Source organism: Notechis scutatus, chromosome 3, assembly GCF_049901735.1.
Source record: "Notechis scutatus isolate UNSWTSFEM ecotype Mainland chromosome 3, rNotScu1.2, whole genome shotgun sequence".
NCBI classification, from domain to species: domain Eukaryota; kingdom Metazoa; phylum Chordata; class Lepidosauria; order Squamata; family Elapidae; genus Notechis; species Notechis scutatus.
The window spans coordinates 4,371,861-4,381,616 of record NC_142011.1 but is presented as its reverse complement, the minus strand read 5'-3'; the positions used below and the strand labels follow the sequence as shown (position 1 = coordinate 4,381,616).

The following is a 9,756-nucleotide window of genomic DNA, read 5'->3' as shown; positions in this document are numbered from 1 at the left end:
TCCTGGATAATCGAGGGACGGCCGTGGCAGGGGCCCAGGCTGGCATCCAGAGCCAAGTGCAATAAAAAATAAGAAATGGCCTCAACTTACAACCGTTTGGACTTGCAAACACAACTGAGCCCAACATTTCCGTTTCTAACCAAGACATTGGTGAAGTGCGTTTCGTTCCATTTTCTCGCCAGGGGTTGTTAAGTGAGTCCTTGCAGTTATTGAGTTAGTCACCTGTTCGTTAAGTGAATCTGGCTTCTCCCGTTGCTTGTCAGAAGGTCGCAAAAGGGGATTATTTGACCCCGGGACGTTGGAATCATTATAAATGTGAGTTTGTTGTCAAGTTTCTGAATATAAATCACAGGATAATGGGGATGTTGCAACGGTCAGAAGTGTGAAAAAATGGTCGTAAGGTCGCTAATTTGGATCACATGACCACGGGACACTGCGACCGTCGTAAATACGAGTCAGTTGCCAAGCGCCTGAATTTTAATCACAGGACTAGGCCGGAATGGTCGTAAATGTGAGAAACGGTCATAAGTCCCTTTTTCTCAGGGCAATTGTAACTTTGAATGGTCACTAAATGAACTGTTGTAAGTTGGGGACTATGTGTACCCTTCAAAGTTACAAGGGCACCGAAATAGGTGTCTTAGGTATGACCGTTTTTCACACATGCGGCCATTGCAGCATCCTCATGGTCACATGTGCCAAATTTGGGCGCTTGGCAACTGACTTGTACTTATGACAGTTGCAATGTCCCAGGGTCTTTTCGCGACCTTCTGACAAGCAAATGGGGAACGGATTCACTTAACAACCGTGTTGCTCACTTAACAACCGATTCACTTCACAAAACTCTGGCGAGAAAGGTCAGAAAAACTTACTTAACCCCTGTCTCGCTTAACAACAGATGTTTGGAGCTCAATTGTGGTTATAAGTCGAGGACTGCAGGTATACAAAGGAAGGAACAGCAAAGGTAGCTCCGTGCACATTTCTGAATGCCCCTGGGCCTCCCTTCCAAGTCCAGGCAAGCCACAAACTTTATTTTTGTCCAGATGTCTACAGGATTTCCTTGTTTTGACGTGACTCATTCAGCAAGCGCAAAGCATCCAAACTGGGGCCTTGTCATTTTGCACATGCTCAGAAGTCCCATTCCTTCTTCCTGGAAGTCTACAGGCGTAGCCTCCCCAAAAAAAAAAAAACACCAAATCAACAAAAAGACAGAGCCAGACAGGCAGGAAAACGAGGAACACACCTAGCCTCAGGTATCTTCAGTCCAGGAAGCTGCCACTTCTCTGATTCACATCCAAAGGTGCTTTTGGCTTCAAGATTTATGGGCAGGTTACGTTTTCTCAGGAGAAAAAAAGGCAAAAAAAACAACAACCCAATTGCTTCATTTGCAACAAGAGGCTCACAGGGGTTTATTATTTCAACCCAGGGACGATCCGGGAAGTTAGATACGATCTCCTGTCCTATCCTTAACAGGTTGCATGGAGCATAGATGGACCTGTGTCAGATCCGCCATTCTTCGATGAAAGAAAGACGGTGTGTGGGGGTGTGTGGATTTGACACATTTAATTCTTTTCCTCTCTATGTATCCTAAATGTCCTATTTCTTACACTGCCTCTGGATGAACCTTTTCCAGGATTTATAACTGTTGCCTGGTGCCCTGGATGCCTGGAAACAGTGGGTGGGATTCTACCGGTTCAGACCGGTTCTATAGAACTGGTTGTTACGATTCTGTGCAGTTCGGAGAACTGGCAAATTGCACCCCTGGCTGGCCCTGCCCCTCTCCGCCCAACCCCTCCCCTCCCCACCCAGTCAGTCCTTATCGTGCACGCACGACATTGTGCACATGCCTCACATCACTGACTGAATTCTCCCCTGCCCAGTCACTCCTTAAGGTATTTCTTTTTTTCCCCTCCCAACGATCAGATGTTCCGATGATCAGCTGTGCTACAAAAAAAAAGAAGCCATGCCCACCTAGCCATGGCCACAGAACCGGTTGTTAAAAGATTTGAATCCCACCAATGCCTGGAAATTTCTCACCTCTTGGGGATTGCAGCGGCTGGAAGATAATCCCGGGAAACTTTCCTCGTCTGCTTTCTCAGAGACGCTGGTAAAATAACATATTCCCACCTGTGGATTGGTGGGATCAACATCGGACTGTTGGGAGGGGTTTTCTAATTCTAATTCCCCTTTATATCCTAGTTGCATGCCCTGAGGGACATCAGATCCTGCTTTGAATTTGGACTTGCTTTTCCTTCCCTTCAGTAAAAAGATTCCTTTTGAAACACAATGTTTTCAAGAGTCTATACACTTATTTTTTGAACAGGGGAGAGGCTGGTCCTTACAACCTGTTTTGAAGCCTTCCAATATTTGAGGGGCTGCCACCAAGAAGAGGGGGGGGAGTCAACTTATTTTCCAAAGCACCAGAAGGCAGGACAAGAAACAATGGATGGAAAACTAATGAAGGAGAGAATGTAGGAAACCCCCCTCCAATTAAAATATTCTTTAATATTAAAAGAGGCACACACTCCTCTAAAAGGATGCAAATGACCAGCTGTCTGCAAGGTGTATAAATCCTTCTGTTCCCCACCATCTGGTCTGAGCTGAAGAAGCTGGGATGGAAGCGAAATGTCTTCAAAGAAAAAAAAAGGAAGTCCAGTTGCCTCTTGAAAAAAGCACCTTTGGGACAACCGTGACCTGGAGGACAGAAAATCTCTACGGACCATTAAAAGAGGCAGAATATTATATTTCTCCAAAGGAGAAATAGAGAAACAGGCTCTTAAAGGCAGAAAGCAGCCCCAGGTCTTCCTGCTACAGGAAACAGACTCCAGCAGATGCCTTAAGTCTTTAGAGACAGATATTTTGTGCCCGTTAAGAAATCCAGATCAACCTATTCATAAACAAAAGGCCTTCAGCCCTGCTCCCAGAGGTATTAAAACTAGAGAAACAAAGACACCTAAAATCTACATCCCCCCCATTCCCCCAATTCTACAGAGAGGACATGACCTTTAGGACATCATAGGATTAACCCACCGCCATTAAAATAGCAAAAGTCACAAGGTTCACTTCATTGCACAACCCCCCTGGAGCATCTCAATTAGAACTCTATAAAGGTGCATCCACTCACTCAGCCATTTGGTCAGCCACTCCAGAAACACTGCTGCTGTCACTGAAGTTTCTGGAAACCAAATAAACAGAGACCTCCTTTCCTTATAGCCAGCATCCATTTTATCTCCAGCACCTTTTCTCCTGACTTGGAACCCGACCGGATTTTTCTTCCTACAAGAAGCGACCTGGAATTAAGAAGAAGCTTCCAAACAGTGAGAACTCTTAAGCAGTGGAACCGCTTGCCTTTAGAAACCGTGGGCGCTCCATCACTGGAGGTTTTTAAGAAGAGATTGAACAGCCACTTGTCTGAAATGGTATAGGATCTCCTGCTTGAGTAAGGGGTTGGACTAGAAGACCTCCCAGGTCCCTTCCAGCTGTATTCTGAATTGAATTCTGGGGGAAAACTAGATTAGTTCTTTTCCCAATAAATAGATGCCAAAGCAGTAGTGGGCTTCAAATAATTTAACAACCGGTTCTCTGCCCAATTGCTGGGTAGGCGTAGCTATGGTGGGCATGGCCTAGTCAGCCTCCTGCACCATCCTGGGAGTGAAACGGGCTGTGGAGGGCCCATTTTCCACCTCCCTGGGCTCCGGAGGCTCTCTGGAGGCCAGAAATAGGCCTGTTTTTGCCTTCCTTCGATGTCCAAAGAGTTTCATCATAACAAGGTCAGATCCTTTCGTAGACGGAGCCAAGCAATTTGGTTGTGACATAAGCTGTGCAAGTTGGTCACAGTGAGCTGATTACAATGGCTGGGTTCATTTAAGGTCCCACACTAAAGGTGCCGAGCTTGAGAGGATGGCTTTGTCTGTACCATGTGCCAGAGCGATAAGCATCCAGGAGAAGCCATGTGGTGTCAGCATGCAAATGACGTGAATAAAAAGAACATGATAAATCATATCATTGAATTGTGGGAGTACATTCTGTTTATGCAACAACTACAGTAGTATCCAGCCAGTAGATGACAGTGTTTACAAGTTTGGCTCTATGGTATGTACTCTATTCTCTTTTGATCCAAGTAGAGTTACCTGTTTCTTGTTACAGTTAAGCAGTAAAGCAGTTAAGCACATGGTGACTGTGCCCTTTGCTTGCTCTGTGGTGCGATATATAAAATGGAATTTCTAACATGCACAATGGCATATTCACACATGGGGCATTGCTCACCCTCACATAAATACACGTTGCTCAGATTAAGGTGGATTTCTAGAGCTCTCCAAATGCAAACTATCTACAGGCAGCCCTCAACTTACAACCACAATTTATTTATTAACTTTTTATGCTGCTTATCTCCTTTACAAGGTGACTTTGGGCGGCCGTGGGACCAGAATTTCTGTTACAATGCATGTCAGTTAAGTGAGCTGCACTCAATTTTACCACCTTTTTTTGGCGTGGGAAGAAATATCCATCTGGTTCAGTTCCCCATGCTGGGAGAAAGACACTGGAAACATGAAGGATTGGAAAAATGGTTTATTGATGAAGCAGAACTACCAAGCACATGGTTCTGGTGCAGCTGACCACATGGAGTTGAGAGTGAGGGTATTTATGCCTTCTTTTGCGCTTTGAACTTGAGCTTCCTATTCCTATGCAAGAACATGTATTCTATTGGCTATTGTCAGATTCCTTTAGGGTCATGTAGGGGTCATAGCTGGCTCTATAGGCAAAAGAGGAAAGTACACTGAAGATGGCATTTAATTTTGTTGTAGAAGGTGCAATGACAGTAAAGTAAACTAAAGTAAACTATAAGGCGGCTTCCAAGCACCCGCATTTTGATCACATGCCCACAGGGGTCTATGGTTATTTTAACTGTGAGAACTGCTTGTCAGTCACTTTTTAAATGTGGTTATAACTTTGAATGATCACTGAATGAATGGTTGTAAGTCCAGGATGATCTGTAGTTCCATTTGAGCCAGAGTGAGTAAAGCAACACCCTCCATTTAAATCTCTCTGAGGTCATTAATTTGATGACTAAGAGTTAACTCCTAGTGCCAGTAATATTGAACAGCTAGTCCTTGACTTACGTCCACAGCTGAGCCCAAAATTTCTCTTGTTAAGCAAGGCAGTTGTTAAGTGAATTTGGTCCCATGTTACGACCTTCCTTGCCACTGTTGTTAAATGAATCCCTGCAGTTAAGATAGCTGCAAAACATCATCAAAGAATGTTCTTCCTGTACCAACTCAGAAAGCTCAAACTGCCCAAGGAGCTGCTGATCCAGTTCTACAGAGGAATGATTGAGTCTGTCATCTGCACCTCTATAACCAGGGGTGGGATTCTACCAGTTCGCACCTATTCGCTAGAACCGGTTGTTAACATTCTAAGCAGTTTGGAGAACCGGTTGTTAGAAGAAATTACTGGCCTAATCCTGTAAGGCAGGCAGGCAGGAAGGAAACATTCTGGTGTTGCTTACAGAAACTGCCTCTCTGTTAACCCTTATTACGTTCTTGGCAGGACTAGACTTCCTGTCTCAGGAACTTTTCTGGAGATTTTTCCCCCTCCTTTGCTGGTACTTTGCTAGTGTGGAGGGACCATTCAAAGTTACAATGGCACTGAAAAACGTGACTTATGACCATTTTTCACACTTACGACTGTTGCAGCATCCCCAGTCATGAGAGGCCAGGCGAGGAGATGCGTGCCTTGATGTGAGTGATGTTGAGTTGGCCACGTCCAGCCAATAACATGACCCCCAAGCCATGTCCACCCAGTCACATGACCACCAAGCCACGCCCACCACCTAAGCCACGCACACAGAACCGGTTGTTAAAAATTTGAATCCCACCCCTGTCTATAACTGTCTGGTTTGGTTCTGCAACCCAACAGGACAGACACAGGCTTCAGAGAGTAATTAGGACTGCAGAAAAAACAATACCCACCTGCCTTCCACAGAGGACCTGTATCCTGCATGAGTCAAAAAGTGGGCTGTGAAAATATTTACAGACTCCTCACATCCCGGACATAAACTGTTTCAACTCCTTCCCTCAAAACGACGCTATATAGAGCACTGCACACCAGAATAATGAGACACAAGGAGTGTTTTTTCCCAAATGCCATTACTCTTCTAAACAAATAATTCCCACAAGACTGTCCACTTTACAGTCAAATTACTAAGTCTGCATTACTATTACTATTAATCTTCTCATCACTCCTTATCCGCCATCCCCTCCCACTTGTGACTGTATGACTATAACTTTGTTGCTTGTATCCTTACGATTTATATTGACTGTTTCCTGCTTTGATTTGATTGCTTACTGTACCCTATGACTATCATTAAGTGTTGGACCTGATGATTGTCGAATGTATCTTTTCTTTTATGTACACTGAGAGCATTTGCACCAAGACAAATTCCTTGTGTGTCCAATCACACTTGGCCAATAAAGAATTCTATTCTATTCTATTCTATTCTATTCTATTCTATTCTATTCTATTCTATTCTATTCTATTCTATTCTATTCTATTCTATTCTTATTCTTATTCTATTTATTCTATTCTATTCTATTCTATTCTATTCTATTCTATTCTATTCTATTCTATTAAAGAATTCTATTCATTCTATTCTATTCTATTCTATCATTCTATTCATTCTATTCTATTCTATTCTATTTCTTTTCTATTCTATTCTATTCATTCTATTCTTATTGTACCCTATGACTATTATTAAGTGTTGTACCTGATGATTCTTGAATCTTGACAAATGTATCTTTCCTTTTATGTATATTGAGAGTATTTGCACCAAGACAAATTCCTTGTGTGTTCAATCACACTTGGCCAATAGCTAATTCTATCTATCTATCTATCTATCTATCTATCTATCTATCTATCTATCTATCTATCTATCTATCTATCTATCTATGCCTGAGAGTTAACCCCCAGTGACAGTAATATTGTATAGGTAGTCCTTGACTTAGGACCACAACTGGGCCCAAAATTTCTGTTCTTAAGTGAAGCAATTGTCAGTGAATTTTGTCCCATGTTACGACCTACCCTCCCACCATTGTTAAGTGAATCTCTGCAGTTGTTAAGATAGCAACATGGTTGTTAAGTGAATCTGGCTCTCCCCCATTGACTTGGCTGGTCAGACGGTTGCAAAAGGGGATCACATGAACCCCCCTGGGACACTGCATCATAAATACGAGTCAGTTGCCAAGCAGTTGAATTTGGATCTCGTGACCACGGGGGATGCTGCAATGGTCAAAAGTGTGAAAAATGGACCCAAGGCCCTTGTAGCTTTGAATGGTCACTAAATGAAGCCCTGTAAGTCCAGGACTACCTGTATTAATTTTATTTCCCCCCCTCTTATTTTGCTATTGCATTTCTTCTTTTTTAATTTTATTATAAAGTTCTTTATTTTTATTTTTTACACATCTCTTCACGTGAGCAGCATGATTCCAGACTACAACACTTATAGTCATAATTACATTTTCAACTTTCTCATTTAATATCACATCAGGTTATTATCCACTCTACTAATCTTTAAATCAATTTCCATTTCATATTTCAATTCATTAATTCAATAAAATCATTTCCTCACATATATATTTTCAATTCTTTATCCCCTATTATTTCCGTTTTCAGCTTACCACTTATTTTATTTTACATTGTACATCATTATCTTCATTAGCTTTCTCAAGACCAATATATAGTAAACAATTTAAAAAAAAGTAAAATTAATATATTTAGGATCCATATTTTGTTATTGCATTTCTGTTGTGGCGTATCCCTGCGTGTGACTATCATTATTGTGGTGGTGGTTGTTTTTATACACACTTGGAGGAGCTTCCACCAAACTGGTTTATAAAGATATAGATAGATAGATAGATAGATAGATAGATAGATAGATAGATAGATAGAATAGATATAGATAGATAGATATAGATATAGATATAGATATAGATATAGATATATAGATATAGATATATAGATATATAGATACATAGATACATAGATATATATAGATATATAGATATATAGATATATAGATATATACTATATAAGAAGCCGATGATGGCAGATGAGATTCTGCCGAACGTGCTACAACTCTAAAAGCACAACTACAATGCGTGGAAAATACCGAACAAAGCTGAATGCCATACATGTAGAACCGAAAACTTAGAATATATATATATATACAGACGGACACAATACAGAAGCCTGATGATGGCAGATGAGATTCTGCTGAAACGTTGCTACAACTTTAAAAGAACTACAATGCGTGGGAAAATGACCACCATATATATATATATATATATATATATATATATATATATATATATATATATGTATGTATGTATGTATGTATGTATGTATGTATGTATATGTATATGTATATGTATATGTATATGTATATTATATGTGTATATATATATGTATATATGTAGAATTCACCGAAACCACTCAGGTATTTAAAAAAAAAACCAATGGTGGAGAAAGACTAATCTTCAAACTGAGTTTATAGAAACTGGCCCACCTGTAATTAGAGGCTGGGCCTTATCACCCTGATAAGGTGAATAAAGAGGCAGAAGGAGAGAAGTCCCTTTTGGCAAACAGCCTTCCAACAGATGAAAGCATTTTGGCTTCTCCCGTCCAACCTTGGAAAGTCACGCAAAGAGAGACACATTCACACCAAAGAATGGGTTTCTGTAAACTCTGTGATAATCCTGGCATTCATTTATGGCCTTGGGAGGAGGAGGAAGGGGGGAGGAGAAGATGGAAGAGCAGGAGAAAATGAGACGAAAGAGAAGTTGGGGAGGAGGAGGAGGAGAGGGAGGAGGAAGAGGAAGGAGAAGATGTAGGAGGAGGAGAAGATGAGGAGAAGATAGAGGAGGGGGAGATGGAAGAGGAGGAGGAGAGGGAGGAGGAGAAGATGGAGGAGCAGGAGAAAATGAGAGGGAGGAGGAGGAGAGGGAGGAGGAAGAGGAGGAGAAGGAGGAGGAAGATGAGGAGAAGATAGGGAGGGAGGAGGAGGAGGGGGGAGAGATGGAGGAGCAGGAGAAATGAGAGGGAGGAGGAGGAGGAGGAGGAGAGGGAGAATGAGAGGGAGATTTAAAAGAAAGTGACAGCTGCACAGGACCAACCAATCAATTTCTCCCTTGCATCTTAAAAAACAAACAAACCATAAAACGAGTTTAGGTGAGCTGATGGGTGGGAGAACTGCCCCATCATCCCCAGCTCACATGACCAACGATGGGAGTTGCAGTCCAAGGCATCTGGAAGGTGCTAGGCTGAGAAAGACCTGGCCATTTGGAGAACTCTGGACTTCAGCCCCCAGAATCCCACCCACCTTAAAGTGGCCAAGTTCAACAAACCCTGATTTAAATTAAGGAGAAAGAACAAACTGAATATTTATTATATGACAGCCAGGGAATTATTTGATCGATGGTTGGAGGAGAAAAATGGAAGTTAGAAGGAGATCAATGAAATATAAAAAGTATGTTAAGATAGAGATGTAAGCAACATGATGACTGTTATTGATATGATCATTAGACTTACTGTGTTTAATGCTCACTATGTTCTTATTAGAAAACTAGCTGGATACCCGTGCTTCGCTACGAAACTATGAGATCAGGCTTAGTTTTCGGGGAGGAAAATAAGGGGGGAAAAATTCTGCCTCTGCCTACCAGCATCCATCAGTATCCATCTGGCTAGCGTCCTGTCAGTGTGTGAGGC

General features: G+C 41.9%; 1 long non-coding RNA gene across 1 annotated transcript; it reads left to right on the top strand.

The window, feature by feature from the left end:
- Positions 1-1,188: 1,188 nt before the first annotated feature.
- Positions 1,189-4,005, top strand: LOC148131060 (uncharacterized). The gene is made up of 3 exons (XR_015749087.1): positions 1,189-1,297; positions 1,921-2,104; positions 2,197-4,005. It is a non-coding gene; the product is annotated as an uncharacterized LOC148131060 (long non-coding RNA).
- The last annotated feature ends 5,751 nt before the right edge of the window (positions 4,006-9,756 follow it).